General features: G+C 50.7%; 1 protein-coding gene across 1 annotated transcript in view; it reads right to left on the bottom strand.

Annotated features, from left to right (window-relative positions):
- Window positions 1-18,110, bottom strand: part of Mxi1 (MAX interactor 1, dimerization protein) — a 64,635-nt gene that overhangs the window by 45,570 nt on the left and 955 nt on the right. The gene's annotated exons all lie outside the window — the stretch shown is intronic.

Raw genomic sequence — 18,110 nt, 5'->3', positions numbered from 1 at the left:
TTACTTCTCCGCGCGAGCACGGGGGAGGGACCAGAGCAGCCGCGAGGACCACCCCCGCCCGCCCCTTCCGATGCCTCCTGGGAAATGTAGTCCAGCCCCCGCCACTGCACGTCAGAAGGCTAGGTACACGGGCCGCCTCAGTGCGCCTGCGCCTGGAGGACTCCGCGATGACCTCTGGGAGATGTAGTCTCTCTTTGGCTTTCCTTTTCTCGTTCAAGGATGGACAGATTAAATTTACACGACTTTGCTTCTGAGGAAAAGAGTTGGTTGAGCTTTGGGTCTGCTCCCAAGGAGACTCATTTCTTAGCTGGTGCTCAAGGCCTAGAGCATCCATTTTTTAACTGAATCTGTCCTCTATCTACTGCTTACTCGTGGCACTTAGTGCCTCGGTTTCCTCACTCACTAACAGCGAAATAGCATATCTGCAAAGGCTGCGTCACACATACACTTGAGAAGCAAAAATTGCTGTTCAGAAACATGAGATCATTTAATGAGAGCCAGAGAGGACGTCCATGCGGTCCTCCCCCTCCGCTGCGACACTGACGAAAAGGTTTTCTAATCTCTTTTCTTTGTGGACTGGATTCTTACTCCGTGTCTCATTAGTGTTTTTAAGACAGAAACCTCTTCTGATGCTACAAGGAAAGGACATAAAGATTTAATATTGGAACCGGAGCTCTGGCTGGACTCCTCAAGCTTCCTTTTCCCCCTATATAAAATGGGTTTAAAGTCTTCCAACTATGCATGGTGTTGAGGTCAAAAGCGTGCCTGGCACTGAACCAGACTTCATGTATATAGTACTGAGAGAAACAGACATGGAGTTTGTTCCCGGGAAACATACATATTTAGTAAGCTTCCTTGTGAAGTCTAAATGGAATAATTCCATCACTAGGTGCATTCTAGGCACTCAGTGAACAGAAGCTAGGATAATGGCTGCTCCTTCCTTGGTCTCCTCTTTTAAGGAAACTGACAGCAGGGACTTGAACAAGCAAGGAGAGCTGGCCTGGTGGCACACAGCTTTAATCCCAGCACTCAAGAGGTCATCCTGGTCTACAGAGTGAGTTCCAGGACAGCCAGGGCTACACAGAGAATCCCTGTCTCAAAAAACCAAAGAGAAAAACAAAAGGCAGGGGGCACACTGAAAAGCAGCCACTCGCTGCTCTTAACCACTACCCTCTTCTCCAAGCCCTTCGTCTAAGAGATGTCTCAGCCTTGACATTATTGATGCTTTGGATCTGATGGTTCCTCCTGGAAGCCAGGGTCTGTTCCGTGCATTGTTGGATGCCCAGAGCATACGTAGGCTCTACCCACTAGATGCCAGTAGCACACCACCACCCCTTGACAACCAAAAATGCCTCCAGATACTGCCACATGTCCCCTGAGACAAAACCATGCCAGCTGAGAGCTCTCCAGGGGAGAGGAAAAAAAGACAAGATGGCGGAAGTGATGCACAGTCTAGGAGCAAGCCGGAGTCACTCTGACTTTGTTCTCCTGCTCCTCTTGGTAAGGAGACACTGCGCCCTTCCTTGCGGTCCTGTTACAGCTACTGCAGAAGATACATCTTGGGAGGGGTCGTTTACCCTCTCAAAAACATCATGGCTTCATGCTGCATTTTAATGCCCTCTCTCCTCTGCTTGGTGTTTCTTCCTCCCTCTTCCTCCTTGTCCCTCTCTCTGCTTCCTTCCCCTCCTCCTTCTTCTTCATGAGTGGTATTCCCAGTGAGGTCACAGGCCCTTTTAAATATTACACTTGGCACAGCATTTAAGAAATAGATGTTCATCAATTTCAGTGAGACCCAGAAGGAGCAGGTGTTCTCACCACAGTGGGGCAGGGGGACTTTTCTAGACTTTAAAGAAGGTCTGTGCTTTTCCAGCTGTGGAAAATATGGGTTTTCCCATTGCACACTGGTAACAGCTGCCCTTCATCCCCAGCCAAGGGCATTACTGGATAGAGGTAGGAAGAAATTCTGTGCATGTGTGCGTGTGTGTGGCGCGTGTCTATAGTTGGAGGCCTGCCTAGTCTCCATAGTGAGTTCCACAACAGCCAAGAGAGAACCTGTCTCAAAAAAACAAGTATCACTCATTCAGAACACCTATTAGTTGAAAATAAAGAAAAATATAAGGTTAAGGGCCAGGTGTGGTGGTGCACGCCTTTAGTTCTAGCACTCTTGGGAGGCAGAGGCAGATAGATCTCTGTGAGTCAGAGACCAGCCTAGTCTACATAGTGAGTTAGTGAGTTCCTGGCCAACAAGGGTTATATTGTGAAACCATGTGGGGTGCGGGGGACAGAGAAAAGAAAGATTATGGGCTTAAAAGTTCACTTTTACCACTTGCAGAACCCCTTAAAGTTTTCAACTCTAAATTCCAAGGCCTGGGAATTTAAGTCACTCTGATAGCAAGAGATGGTGTACTGTGCCCAGTGACAGGAAAGCCTGTGTAGCATGCAATCAAGAAATACAGTAAAACATGAAAACGTCCACAGATTGAAAATGGCTCTGATTCCATAGGTTAAATCATACAGCCAAGGGAAGAGTAGTGGGAAAAGCCTGGGTGTATGTCACTGTTGATACCACATGAACTAGCCTAGAGCTCTGACCATGAGGCTGACGAAGGGGTGGAAAGCCACACAAGAGTCACCAAAGGCAAAGGAACCCTGGCAACGGTGTCAGTGGGCTGACACGTGTACAGAAATCTCCAGCCTCTTCCAGGCGCAATTAAAGAGACTGCAATCCGCACACCCCCCTCAGCTTAGCCAGGGGGAGCCCAGAGGCAGCCACGGTGTTGCTTTTGTTCAGATGCAGCCAATTTGCACTACAAACATGGTTGGGAAAACAGGAAGACACCGGTTGCTTTTTTTTTTTTTTTTTTTTTTGATTTTTGGTGGCAGGGTTTGGAGCTTTGGAGCCTGTCCTGGAACTAGCTCTTGTAGACCAGACTGGCCTGGAACTCACAGAGCTCTGCCATCCTCTTATCTCTGTCTCTCTTCCTCTTGATTTGAAAATAGCAAAAGTCCCCCAGCTCTACCACAATTGAGAGTGGATGGACTCAGTCTGCCTCAGAAGAAACAGGCCTAGTTCTTCACTCTTAGGGCCTTTCCTGCTCCTCCACTCCCCGGGTACAGTTTGGTAGATGTCGGTTCCCAAGGGATATATTGCAAACTCACACATGGAGGCTGATTAGCATATAGTCTCGGCAGACAGTTGAGCCGGAGAAAGGAGGAAAAGTCAGTTACAAGTCCATGGTCATTGTGTTGGGGACACTGGCGTTGTTCGGTTTGGAATCTGCTCAGTGTTTGCCGTGTAGGCACAGTTTGCAGCAATTATCCGTACGGCTGTCAGATAACCAAGGTTCGGACAGGGGAGCATGAATCCTGAGGTCCTAGAAATCAACTACATGGACAGTTACCCATTTTTGCACACACACCAACACACCCACTCCCACATGACGGCAGCAGCCTCCTCTCCCTCCAGGGTCCAGAAACGTGAAGAGCTACTGAAAACCTTGGCTCTGCCCAGTGAGTCAGCCTTGTCTAACTCGGTGCGTAAGCTCTCGAGTCACCGGCAGCTCGGAGCAGCGGGGCTGTGTGCAGCCGAGATAAATTTGGGTCTAAAGGGATGACGTAATGCTAAGCCCGAGAGGTGGCTGCCGTCTCCCAGGGCTCCAGTCGCCAGGGCTGCAGGCTGACTTCCCAACCACATGGAAACGCACCAAGCGACCCAGGTGCCCAGGCTGGGGAGAAACGGAGAGGTCGGGGAGGGGGTAGCGGCAGAGGAGGCGGTGGTTAATCCCAGATCGCTGAATCTGGAAGTTTGTTGCTTTTTAACTCCAGTGTTTCTGGTGAGATCAGACCACTGGCAAAGGTTCAAACTGCTGCATTTGACTTCCACCCTGACCCATCTCTTACCTTAGAAAAGGTTTTTTTATATTTTATTAAATGGCCCTTATTACGGCTGCCTATTTTGGTGATTGTATTGGATCCAATAAGTCTGCATTGCAGGATTCTGCTAATGTGCACGTCTAAGTTTGCTCACCACAGAGAACACACCTCAAACCCAACCCTGGTGGGGGCCATCATAGGGAGGGGTAAGGAACTCAAAAGGGTTTTGATAGATTGATGCCAAATGAATGTTCCCCAAAAATATTTCATAGTTTGAGTCCTGGAAGTTTCTATCACTAAACTGATTTCTCAGCGCGAGAGTCCATTTTTTTTTTTTCAGTTCAGAATATCCAGGCTCAGTGAAGTATGCCAACATGCCAAAGCCACACAGCCAGCATACTGGTGGAGAAAGAGTTGAAACCTAGGTCTTAAGATGCTCCCTTCTTCTCTCTAGAATTTTCTTTTCGGATTGACACACGTGTCAAAGAAAGGAGAAGGGATACACACACTCTCTAAAGAAAGTAAGTTTTCAGATCTTTTAGGCCTGTGGGACCCCCCCCCATCTCAATCCTGTAAATGTCACGGTTAAGTTACATTCTTAAAGGATCTGAAAGCAACCCGAATCTGCTTTGTTTTCCTGTTGAAGGCTCATTTTTCCCTAAAGAAAGGTTGTCTGTCAGCTGCTTTCCCACCGGTGACGATGGCAAGCCTCAGACCTGACCTCGGGTCCCTCTCTAAGGACACAGTTTCTACCCCCAGGTCCCTGCTGAGTAATGCAGCTGCCTTCCTTTGCAAAGCCTCCCGAGTCCTGTTCTCAAGACCTCATCTTTGTCTCGAGTGTCACATAATCGCCTGTAATTTGTTTTTGCAGCCACGTATGATCTCATGATGTCAGTGATGCCTGTGCATGCGACCTGGTCAACCATGGGATGGTATTTTTTTTTCAGAGCCCTTCTCAAACCTATAATTTGCTTTATTTAGAATTTTTCACCTATATTCAAGAACAGGAATAAACTAGAAAAGGCTGGGGTGTGGCTCAGGGTGAGAGACTGCCTAGCCTGCCTGAGATCCTGGATTCAATCCCTAACATCGCGAAAATAAATAAATAAATTGTAATTTTTGTTTTGGTTTAAGACAGGGTCTAATTTAGCACAGGCTAGCCTCAAACTCACTACAAGGATGACCTCGAATTCCTTGATCCCCCTGCCTTCACCTTCCCAAGTTCTGGGATTGCAGGCCTCTACCACCTTACCAGGCTAACTCATTTTTCAGGTTTTGCTAGTACAAAGATCATTTTTTCCCTGTTTGTTTTTTTAAAATTAACTTCCTATTAATGTGTGTGCACGTGTGTGTTCACACACATGCATGTAAACGCATGCCCAGTCCAAGGTCGGAGGAAGACTGAGTATTCTGCCTTATTCCTCTGCGCTATGTCTTCTTGAGACAAGGTCTCCTACAGAACCTGGAGGTTGCTGTTTTTCAGCCAAGCTGAATGACCAACCAAACCAGCAACCCTCCTGTCTCTTCCTGCAGTCACTCAGTGCTGGAGTTGCAACCATGCAGACTTTTACATGAGCGTGGAACCCCTGGGTCTAAGGTTGCGCAGCAGGCCGTCATCTACTGTTTCCCCAACCCCAGTTAGAAGCAACTTGATTTTAGAGCCTTCAAAAAATAATAAATAAATGAAATGAAATCATAAAAAGAGCTGAGTGTCTTGGGAAACACTTTTAATCCAGAATTAATTCCGAAAGGCAGAAGCAGGCATATCTCTGTGAATTTGAAGCCAGACTGATCTACATAGCAGTTCTAGGCCAGAAGGGCTATGTAGCAAGGCCCTGTCTCAAACAAATAAACTAAACCAAAAACTAAAAATATGCCAGAGGCCAACCACACTGCTAAAGGTGGGGTTCAAGTTCTTGCCATGGCCCTTTAAGGAGGCTAGCCTGGAGTGGCCCTTCTCCCTGCCCTCTGTGGGTACCACCATCCCTTTCCTGGTGGCACAGACCTGGTGAAGGGTCACAGTAGGCCCCAGCACGCCCTAGCACTAAGTCACACACCTAGCCCCTGCCTAGCCTCTTCTCTTCAGGTCTTCGGGCTCAGCCTCAGGTGCAGCATCTACAATAAAACACAGGCTCTTGGCTCATCTGAAAAGATCCATGATGTCATCTCACCCCCATGTCAAGCTCCAACCTTGATTCTAGAATGTTAGGAATCTCCACAGAGCTTAGAACAAAATGAATCCATTTACCAACTTGCTGCCCTGTAACTATATTTCCGTCACTGTTCTTTTGATGTGAAGAGACATCGTGACCACAGTACTTTATATAGGAAAGCATTTTGTCGGGGTTGGCATACAGTGTCAGAGCCTTAGTCCGTCATCGTGGCAGGATGCATGGTTGTGTTCAGGCAGATATGGTGCTGGAGAGGTGGCCGAGAGTTCTACACCTGCATCCGCAGGCAGCAAGAAGAGACAGTGACATTGGGCCTGGCTTGAGCATTTGAAACTTCAAAGCCCACCCCCAGTGACACACTTCCTCCCACAAGGCCACACCTACTCCACCAAGGCCAAGAGTCCTAATCCTTCCTCTACTACCTAAGAGCCTGCAGGGCCATTTTAATTCAAACCACCACAAACTATGCACTGTGAGGCCTCTTCAGTCTGCCCGGTTAACAGGCAGCACATCTCTGAGATTCCTGTGTGACAGATGAGGCCCAGAAAGCAACACAGGCAGTGACTAGATTTGAAGGCGGATCTTCTAACACCCAACACCCCCCACTCCGGTGCACACACACACACACACACACACACACACACACACGCACGCACATTTGACCAGGCCAAGTTGCTTAGGTCTATGGTTTTCATCCTGAGGAGGTTGGGCTAGGTTGTTAGAATGGGATTTCCTGTGGAATTTAATAGTGGGAACCAACGGTGCTACATCCTGTGCTATTCTAGACTATTTTGCACTTCTGTCTAAATGATAGCTCTCAGTTTGTTTTGTTTTGTGGCTTTTTCTCAAGACAAGGTCTCACTGTACAGCCAAGGTTATCCTAAATGTTGCTATGTACCCCAGGCTATCCCCCTTCCTCCGCTTCCCCGGTGCCGGGATGATAGCTGCAGACCTCCATGACTGGTGCAGTGGTGTTCCTCTTAAAAGTTAGCTCAGACAATTCATCATTAATCCAGCAAATATTCCCTAGATATCCACCTCATGCTACGCACTGATGAACAAAACTCAGCTTGCTCCCTCTCCTCAGGGTGCTTGTAGTCTAGGCAGACAGATGAAGGAGAAGCAAGTAAAACTGTAAAGTACAGTACGGGGGATAAGGGATCAATGAATGACAAAGAACCATGGTAAATGCAGCTTCTGACTTAGCAGGTGGCGTGGGGTCTGGGAGGCTCATCAACCTGTCCTAGAGATCTCTATACTCTGAAAAGCAAGAATGAAAGTTAGAGCAAGGGGTTGGGATTTTATCCTAAGTGAGGCAGGAAATAAACCATGACTTTCACATGTGAGTGACATGAACCCAGTTATATTTAACACCACTCCTTTCTCTAGAGCCCTGCTCAGGACAGGAGGGGGTTGGACCTACACTGCTGACAGGAACCAGCTGGCCCACACTGTCCGGCAGCAACTGGGACTTCAAGCTCCTCTCAGAAATCCACACTGCCTTCCTCGCTTGCCTTCTCAGCAAGCAAGCACCGCCAGCCCAGTTGTCCTACAAGCTGGGGCGTCCCAGGAAGTCTTGGAGCCTGACAGGGTGTGGATCCGCAGCCCTGAGAGCCAGCCTGTATCACCGCAGGTGCCCTACTGGTCGGGTAAGTTTCTCAGACGGTGCTGGCAAGGTGGCATAAACGAGTAAGCAAAAACACCCCAGACCATCAGTCTCCAGGGAATGGCTTCTGTGTCAATGCTGGAAAAACCCTGGCTGCTTCTCTCCACTCTAGGATGAGAGCAGAGAAAAGGAAGTCACTCAAGGGAGCAGTCTTCCTGGAGCCTCAGCCTGTCCCACCAACTCCCCAGCCTCCATGTCTTGCCTCTTGTTAACTTCAGGCTCCCCCAGGTTCTTCCCAAACCCCAAAGGAAGAACCCACTTCAGAACTGCAGGCCCACCACTGTTAGCGTGTGGGCTTGGGAAAGTGAGCCAGCCTGGCTAAGGCTGAAGCCCTGGGCAGCTATAAAAATGAAGGTAATTACAGCACCTGCTTATTGGATGCTCGCGAGGATTTAATATCGAGCCCTTAGCACTGTGCTGGCACACAGTAAATGCCCAGTAAAAGGGGGCATTAGCACCATTCCTCTGGAGAACAGAGAGGAGGCTGTGCTTGCCAGCAGCTCTCTTGGGGACTGGTTACCAGACTCCCAGGAGACAGACTAGAATTGGGTATTGGTTTCTATCTGGCTAATATTTGAACTGGGATAGGCCCCTGACCTGGAGAGCCGGCATGCTTCCCTCTCTGAGCACCAAGCATGGAGTTTAGCTCCCGGCCGATTTAGATATTTCTTTTTTGCATGAAGCTGGATTTCACGGCTGGTCCAAAAGGATGAAGGGAAGTTGTACACAAGGCAATCAGAATTTAAGGGACTAAGAGACATGGCAGAAACGGTCAGGTTGCTGTGGGAGTCATTCTGGAGCTCTGGCCCCTGTCAAGTTAAAACAAGGACAACAGCAGCTCCTGTTTGCCACCAATCGCCTGGGCCTGCCCTCTACTTTAAAACAATAGCCTGTCTGTTGAAACTCCCAAATCATCTTCATTCCTGTGTCCTTGCAATGACAATAAATATACAAAGTAAACCATTTCAAATGCCAGATAGCCCAAATCTCTCCCTTTTGGTCTAAATTAGAATCTCCTAATCTCGTCTTCCCGCAGGACAGCGTGTTTATCTTTCTAATTCTGCAGGGCTTTGATTCCTTAGAAGACACTGGAGCTTGGTGGCCAAGGGCATGCTATCTGGGCAGTGGGCTGGGTATCGTGACCTGGTGGAAATGTCCTCCAAGTGCAGAAGGGCCCATCGGATCTGTTGACGTTAGAGGTCCAAAAACAAAGCTTTTTACATGTTTGATTGGGGGCTAGGGTGCAGGAGGTAGGGAGGAACTCCTTTCTTACACACACACACACACACACACACACACACACACACACACACTGTGACAGGGTTTCCCTGTGTTGCCCTGGCTGTCCTGGAACTTGCTCTGTAGACCAGGCTGGCCTTGAACTCAGAGACCCAATTGCTTCTGCCTTCCAAACGCTGGGATTGAACACGGGGATGCCTTTTGGAACCTCAGGATGAGTTTTTATTCTGTTCATAATGGGGGATAGAGCCAAATACACAAATATCAACTCAGTACCGTACCCACCGCTGGGGTTCACTTTGAGACAGCTGAGTTTCTGAAGAGACACGTGTCTCAGCGTGTGGAGTCCTTGCCTCCCCTGCTGTGTTTGATCCCCAGCACCCATACACCGGACATGGTGGCGCACGCCTAGGATCCCCAGCACTGGAAGGTAAAGGCAGGTTAATCAGAAGCTCAAGGTCATCTTTGTCTACGTAGTGGGTTTCAGCCGGGCGGTGGTGGCGCATGCCTTTAATCCCAGCACTCGGGAGGCAGAGGCAGGAGGATCTCTGTGAGTTCGAGACCAGCCTGGTCTACAGAGCTAGTTCCAGGACAGGCTCCAAAACCACAGAGAAACCCTGTCTCGAAAAACCAAAAAAAAAAAAAAGAAACCGTGTCTCGTGTCACATAGTGGGTTTCATGGCTAGCCTGGGCTATATGAGACTCCACCCCCCCCAAAAAAAAAGTAACTAAATTTTCTAATCCTGACACCGAAATAGAGTACCCAGCACAGGGCGGTGACAACTGCGCTCTGCTCTCCTAGCACTGCGCCAAATGGAAGGCGAATGTGAGCTCCATAAGCAGCAGTTTAACAAATGAATGAATGAACGCACATAACTGACTTACGGCGATTCTGGTCCACAGCCTAACTCAGTGTCTTAGCCCAAAAGCCTTTAAGCAATGATGACACACGCCCTTAGTCCCAGCACTCTGTAGGCAGAGGCAGGTGGAGCTCTGTGAGTTCGAGGCTAGCCTGGTCTACAAAGAAAGTACAAATAAAATAAAAGCCTTTAAGAGGAATTTCTCTGGCCTAAACTATTTTGAAAGGGGTTCTGTGTCTACATGTTTCCTGGAGACTTGTTGCTTAAGGACTCACCTGAACTTTCCCAGTGTTTCTCAAACGAGGGGGCCAGCCCAGCATCCTGCCAAGATGAGGAAGCAAAGACTGAGCCTCTAGCTCAGGATCCCACGCGCAGGTGCCCATCGCTCTGAGCCCTTTCTCTCTTCTCCCCCCCCCCCCCCTTCTTTCTCTTCCGCCACTCTGAGTCTGGAACCACACCCCACCCGGTCCCCTCGGAAAGACTGGAATTTTCCTCCTCCAGTTACGGCTCGGAGTGACCTTCACTGTCATCAGCCTGTTGTCCCCTTCCCCACCACCCGTCATCTATGAGAGAAAACATTTCTCTCGGTCCAGCAAAGTCAAATTAGCTTCATTTTGAAAGACTGCTGAGAATGTGGCAATGGCCTTTGCAATAACCAGACACGCCCTGGGCTCGGCAAGGCAGGCTTGAGAAGTGCTGGTTTTACCAGCACCTGACCTGTAAAACAAAAGCTGTTTGGGGCTCTGTCTGTGGCCCGGTCTCCTATCACACAGAGGAGATCGTGGCACAGAAAGGCCTTGTTCTGCCTCTGCTGTATCACCGCGGGCAAGCGGCTGTCCCTCTCTGCCCTCTGTGTGTGTGTGTCCCCTTGTTGGGGGTGCTCTGGGGCTGCAGGGACTCCCTGTGGCCAGGAGACTGTTTTACCACCTGCCACCTTTAAACACAAAACCGCAAATGGCGGGGGTAGAAAGAATGGGATTCCTGCCCACTGAAAACCACTTGCTTCTTTCTTGTTCTGCAGAATGTCTCGTTTCTTGCTCAGTTGTTGCCCCTTTTCCCTCTTTTTCCCTTCTCTCGCTTAAAGAAAAAGAAGCAGAAAAGCCACAAAACCACATCTCACCTCCCCAAAAGAATGGGGTCACTTGGAAGCCAGGGCCGGCTGTGTGGGGTTAGGTGTGTCAGGCCTGACACGCTGGTGGGATCTAAGTGAAAACCAAGCCAGGGCAAGCATGTGTTTCTCCTCCAGAAACCCAGTTTAAATCAATATTTATCCAACTATATTTATAGAAAGTGGTGGTGGTAGGGCTAGGGAGTGGGGTGGGGAGTCAGGAGGATCTAAAACAACAACAAAAAACAAAACCTCACAATTACCGATGCAAATCTTAATCTTAGTGGCCAATTTGCTTCTTTAAGGTCTGTTTTTTTTTTTCCCTTTTTGTTTGTTTTTTGGGTTTTTTGTTTTTGTTTTTGGCGAAAGATTTAGAATTTGATGAACCTGTAGTTGGCCTCAGTACCATAGCAACAGCCCCAAGTCCTCTAATATGCCCAGAGGACAGACTTGGGACAAGCGGCAGGAGGGGGCAGTGTTTTTTAGGAGCCCTGAACTTGAGTTAAGGCCAGGATAGTTGAATAACTAAGAATTGGAAAAAACCTCTCTGATTGGCTGCTCAGTCTCACTTCTCTAAACAAGGTGTGTACAGGAAGACTGGAAAACCAGCAGGGCGTTCCAGATACCAGCTGCACTCCGTGTTGCCAGGCGACCTTAGGCAAGTCATGTCACCTGCCTGGACTTCATTCCTAGGCTGTTAAATGAGTCCACGTGTATGCTGGCGAAGGCATGTGGGCTCTGGAACTGGAGGCCCAGGTGGCAAACTCAGCTACCAGCCACATGACCTTTGGAGAGGTTACCCAGCATCCCTGCTCCTCACTCCTCCAGCCCCCACTGCAGAACAGAGGTAATAAAACCGCACATGCTGTAGAGTGGTTGTGGACTGGAAAAGATAAGACCTGGCTAGTCTCATGCTAGCCCTTTTCCGTACTCAACAATGGCAGCCCGTTCTAATATTAGGTCATGTGATTAGCTGCCACAGCTGCTGTGTGCCGGCACCCTCTGTCTTCCTGTCTCACCTCTGGGCTCTTGCTCAGCCATCTCCAAAGGAGGACCCCACATCTGGGTGTGCCAGTGAAAAACTGTTTGACTTAAAGACAGATGATGTTTGAACCATTGCTGCTTCGCCTATGTAGTTGAGGGAGCCTCCACGCCCCTCCCCCCCTCAGCCCTCCATAGCAGCAACAGCTCAGTTCATCTTCTTTAACTTCCTACAGTCCTGTCTTCACCCCCTTGGATCCCCTTCACGGGATACCCAGTACCTGGAAGCTCCAAAATGAACCCCCTACCTGTCCACCTCACTGTGAATCAACAACCCACAGTGTTTGCTGGGGGGAAAGGCAACCACAGAGTAGACACTCAGCACTTGTTATGGAAGCAATGGACCATCCAGAGATGCCTGCCCTGCAGAGATGCGACCTGTTTGAACATTAATGCCCTCCAATTTAGCACAAGTCACTCCAGCCCCTTACTTTCTTTTTTTAAAATCTGTTCTACTTTTTAAAAAAAATTATTTATTTTGTATATAGTGTTCTGGGCACCAGATCTCATTATAGATGGGTGTGAGTCATCATGTGGTTGCTGGGAATTGAACTCAGGACCTCCGGAATAGCAGTCAATTCTCTTAACCTCTGAGCCATCTCTCCAGCCCGCCCCTTACTTTCTAAGCAAGAATTTATTCATTCTTCGGCCATCAGCTGTTGACAGAATGTAGATGCAGCTATCCAGACCTGACCCATCATCTCTTTGCTGGCCCTGGACTTACTGCCCCCAAACAACCAGAACTCAGAACTTCCAGTTTTGATCATGCCTCTGACCTCCAAATCTGACTGTATGCTACAGCCAAGAAATGGCAAATGCAATCCCTGAAGGAATCTATAGCAAGTGCCCACCTTACAGATGACGCATACGGAAATAAGGTCTGATCCTGTAAGACCTTAATAAATGGGTTGGGGAGGAGGAGGAGGCTCGGAGAGTAAGGCATTTGTCACTGAAGCTTGAGGTCCTGAGGTTGGATCCCCAACACTCACGGGCAAACCAGGTGTGCTGTCGCCCATCGGTGACCCCAGTGCTGGGGGCAAGGCAGACAGGCAAACCCCAGAGTTCACGGGACAGCCATTCTAGACAATCGGTGAACCTCAAGTTCATTAAAGGACTCTCAAAAGTACCTCTGGCTTCTACAGAGCACACATGAGAGAAGCACACATGCATCCAACACCCGACTGCATGTATGCACATCCTCCACTCATGCACACGCAAGACGTTATTATCCCTGCAAAGATAAAGTGAACACATAGGAAACAAACTGAAGGTTGTCACGTTCAGGTAAGTTATTAAAAGAGTGTGTGTGTTTACCAAGTGCACGTTGCTGCCCAAGGAGGCCAAAAGAGGGTGTTGTATCCCCAGGAGCTGGAGTCAATGTAGTTGTGAACTTCCTGGTGTGTGTGCTAGAAAGAAAACTCAAATCCTCTGCAAGAGCAACGAGCCCTTAGCTGCTGAGCCATCCCTCCAGCCCCACAACTCACTATTTATTGAGCATGTGCTGTATTTCAGGCTCTGGAAATGCTTAAAGCTGGTGATTCAGTGATTCTGCGATGATGTAAGGGAACTGGTATCATTACGCTCACATGCCCTACTTACGAAAGGCCGCCGCAGAGAGGCTAAGCAACTTGTGTCCCAACAACAGAGTAGGAATTTGGACCTCTGCTCCTGACTACAATGTATTTCAAACTCTTAACTAATCTGACTCAGAAATTAACAGCCGGTGAGCTGAAACAGCCCATAGCCTTCAAGGAGGAGTCATGAAGGAAGGGTAGGACACAGAAACCCTGGGAAGTAGGTGAATGAGGAATGAGGGTGTCCTCAGCTGAGTCAAGGACAGGGGCATGACTGGGAACCCTGATTGCTGGTGGACCTGCTGGACAGGAGTTGAGCTTTCATGGCCAGGCGGAGAAGATTAGGTCAGGAAGGCAGGGTGGGGCCAAATAATGCCACACAGCAGCAACTTCCAGCTGAAGCTTCCTACACCAACAGGAGGAAGCTGCTTCGGGCCCTGTCCATGCCCCTAGGAACACGCCCTACCTCAGCCGGGCAGTCCACTTCAGAGTACACTGCCGCTTCTGTTCTCATCCCGGCACACTCCCCTGTCTGATGCGGCTCCAAAGCACCTGCCCCAAACACAGAAAGCTGTCTCGCGCCACTGTAACTTTTTCCCGGTTTACAGGCGCTTTGCTTTTAGGATTTATATGTGCATGTATGCGTGTGTACATCTGTGGAAATGCCCATGGAGGCCAGAGGCGTTGGGTCTCTCTGAACTGGAGTTACAGCCGGCTGTGAGCTGCCCAACACGGTACTGAGCACACAACACGACTCAGGTCCTCTACACAAGAACAGGACACACTCAACTGCTGACCGATCTTTCCAGCCCCCAACTTCCAGTTTTATTCAGAGAACAATTATTTTATAAGTTTTAGGCTTTGTCAAAATAGAGACAAACCTTTTTCTGAGTAGTACTCTGCAACTGTTTCCCTTCCAGTGGGTTCCACGGGTGTATAGGCGATGATGCCACAGGCTGTTTCCGAGCCTGTGAAAACAGCGTCACTGCCTACTGTGATAAATATTTCTGGAAGCTTCATACCAGGTGACATTTCAGAAGACTGTACCTGCATGACCCAGGGAACCCCTTTCCTTGCTAGTCCATGGTCAACACTGAGTAACTATTCAAACTCCTCCCTCAAGAAAATCACCCCATCTAATGGAAATAATTCATCACTGCGGCCGGCCAAAACTTGGTGAACACTCCCAGTACGGAAACCTCAAAGAGGCAATAAAAAGTAGTTCTGACTACAGCGGAAAATAAGCCAAGTGACTACTTTGCAAACTCTGTAGACCAAACGTGTGAACGCGTGATCAGACGCTCTCGGCGCATCTCAAGAAGAGCTCAGAGAACCCGAAATGGAGTCGAAAGGGCAGGCTTGTCACCGACTAGAGAGTCCCTTTAAGAAAAGACTGGACTAGCTGGCTGCACTACAGCTCCTAGTGATTTCCTGGCTCACGTCCTTGCCCCGCCCCCCAGCCTCCGGCCTCAGCAACGCGTGACGTCAAAAGAGGCGGATGCTGCCGATTGGTTGGACGATGCAGCTAGGTCAAGTCCAGTCGGAGGAAAGAAGTTTGTCTCCATGTGGAAACCATGTGTCTAGTGCTGGGAGGGGGAGGAGGAGGAGGCGGAGAAACTGAGATCAAGTGATTACAGGGGAACTCGCTGAAATGAAGGCGGGGAGGTTGTGCACCTGAACCCACCAGCCATGCCCTTTGCAGTAGTGACCTAAAAAAAAAAAAGAAAAAAGACTCACACAACAAACAAAACCTGGGCACCCACCCCCACCATAATAACTACAAAGCATAGGTGACTAGGGTCTTTCCTTCCTCCAAATAGCTGTGGGCCAGGGTAATGCTGGAATCCTATCGGAACGCCCAGATCCACTCTCCTTCCCCCCCACCCCCCAACAACAACTGAATGATGTAAGCGTTTAGGAAAGCAGAGCTCTGGAGCAAAACAAGCCCCGCGCGCGCGGAGCGACCCGCAGTGCCCGAGCCCGGCGCACGCACGACCCGCCCCCCGACTCGCGTTATTGCTGTGCACACGCGGACCGCCGTGACGCGCGGGCATTGTGTGCAGCGAGCAGAAAACAACGGCGAGCGCCGGCTGCGCGGAGAAGCGCCCCCAATAAAGCGAGACAGATGTAGGGCTCGGCGTTTGCCATACTCGGGGGGAGGAGGAGAGTGGAGGGGGTAAAGTGGACAGAGTGGGCCGCTTCGGTTAAAATGATCTAGGGGGTCCGACGGGTGGTCTCCTTGAGTTTGCGGGAGGGTCACCCCAGCCTACGTGAGCTGTCGCGGAGGGAGCGAGGGCCTGGAGCTTAGTCCCTGCAGCCGAGCCAGGCACGGCGCAGCGCCCCACGCTCTCGGGGAAATCTGGGGGCTGTTGGCATCACGTCATTTTGAGCCAAACAGCAGCGGCGAAAAGACGCGAGAGTGCTAAAAATACTCCCGCGGGGAGCCGGTCGGAGGAGGGGGGCTGCGGGCCGAGGGGCTGATTACGCACATGAAGTTGACTTTGACTGGGGTGCAGAGGCTCTGGAGCCCCTCTCCAGGGCCGGTGGGTTTGCAGAGCGGACACCCTGGGAGAGGGGCCGGGAGGAAGCCCCTCAACTGTACCAGCCTCTGGAGCCCTGGCTCGGCCACCACGGGCCCGCCCCGCGCGGGGCAGCCCAGCCGGGCGCGCCCGGCTCTCTGCTTACGTGACTGGTGGCCACGCCGGAGCCCCGACACGGGGTAAACAAGGAGGTGGAGGCGGCCAGGGCGGCGGGGGGGGCGGGGTAGGGCTCCGATTGTCTCCGGGTATGAAAGGGGGGGCACGAGACGCTGGGGAATCTCTGGCCACCTTCTAACATATCTCATTGCGCGAGGCGGGGGGGGGGGGGGGGACGACGACGACGAGGTTCGCTGAGCATTGCCAAGGTGCCCTCTTTGGGTGCACCCCCGGAGTTAGAGTCGGCGCCACGGGACAGACTCCAGAGACGGGGGATCCGGGAGGGGGACGACTAAAGAAATCGCGCCCCTCCCCCTGCAACAAAAGCAAACACACCAAACAAAACCACCTCTTCACCCAGCTCCCCGCTAGCCTGGGCTTTTCAGAAACTATTCTCCAGACGAACGCACCCCCATCCCCCCCCCAACACACACACACACACACACACACACACCAATGAATAATCGTGCAGCGACTCGGCTACACAGCCTGACTGCAATGTGCCTCTCGCAAGCTAGGCAGGCACTCTGAGCAAAGAGGCAACAAGAGAAAGAAAAGATCGCACCACCGACCTCCCGTCACAGATCCTTGTTTTGGTCTTATCAAGTCCCCACAATTGCGCTGCCAACACTCGGTTACTTTAACCCTAAAGGCCCGGGTGTGTTTGGTGAAGGTGTTTTTGTGTTTTGATGGTTGTTGTGGTGGTGGTGGCCGGGGGGGGGGGTCGTGCAAGATCTGACACGTTGCAATCAGCTCTCTCGCTTTTTCATTGATCTTCCTACTTGTTCTGGCAGATTACACATCTCGGTTTTCTCCTCTCTGTGAGTCTTTTCCCCCCTCGGCCCTGTCTTCCTCCTCACATCTATTATTCTGAGGACGGTGCTGAAGAGGCAGCACACGCGTGCCCCCCTTAGGGTGCTAAGTCGAATGCCTGGCGAGAGCTGGGGGCCCCGACCGGCAGGACAAAAAGGAAACAAATACAGAAAGGAAGCCCAGGCCCGGGTGGGGTTCCAAGCATCGGTCTCCACCTGAGGGGGGGGGGGGGGAAAGGGGGGGGAACACACGGTACCCAGTAAGACATTTGCCTTGCTCGCCCTGTGCGTCTCTCAGAAAATAAAGAAAACGTACACAACAGCTTCTTCCCCAACTATTGTTTCTATGGAATCCTAAAGTTTGCTTTTAGCCACGTCCCCCTCGCCAAGTCTCCCCCACACCCAGCGCGCGCTGGACCGCAGGTCCAGGGAGAGCTGCTGGCGCTGCCTGGCTCCACCGGCCTGTTTCTTGGAGGGGACCAGAGGCCGTGGCATCCCAAGGCCAAGGAGGCATAGGGGAACTGTGTCCCTAGACACGATGGCCCGAGCCCAGTGGGAAGGGAGGAAAAGCGAAGTAGGCAGGAGGAAGAGCCGGAGCCAGGGCCCACGGCGTGGAGAGCTGCTTGGTGGTGGTGGTGGTTGTTATTGTTGTGATGTGTCTGTGTTTTCTTTCTGGAAGCCCGAGCCCTGCTTACCGTTTCCAACTTTCAGCTTCTAATCCCCACCCAACCCTGGAAACGAGCGACGAAAAAACAACACTTGTCTGCCCGAGAAGGCTCCGGAAAGAAAAAGGAAAAAAAAAAAAAAAAAAAAAGGAAGAAAGGCGACCTCGGAGAGACGAGCTCGCAGCCTCCCAGCTCAGTTGTCAGCAAACAACAACACTCCCCCACTCCTCGGCCAGGCCGTCCTCCGGGCCTGCTGGAGACCGACAGACCAAGGCACCGACAGGCCCCCTCTCCCCCTCGCTGTCTTTGTTACATCTTTAGCAGCTTTGTGCGTGCGTGCGTGTCCTTTCTCCCGAGTCATCGGCTTTACTGCCGAGGGTTCATGTATGTGTGCGTGTGTGTAGG

Source organism: Microtus ochrogaster, chromosome 8 (assembly GCF_000317375.1).
Source record: "Microtus ochrogaster isolate Prairie Vole_2 chromosome 8, MicOch1.0, whole genome shotgun sequence".
Lineage (NCBI taxonomy): Eukaryota > Metazoa > Chordata > Mammalia > Rodentia > Cricetidae > Microtus > Microtus ochrogaster.
The sequence above is the reverse complement of the archived record's forward strand: the minus strand, read 5'-3'. Positions and strand labels throughout refer to the sequence as shown.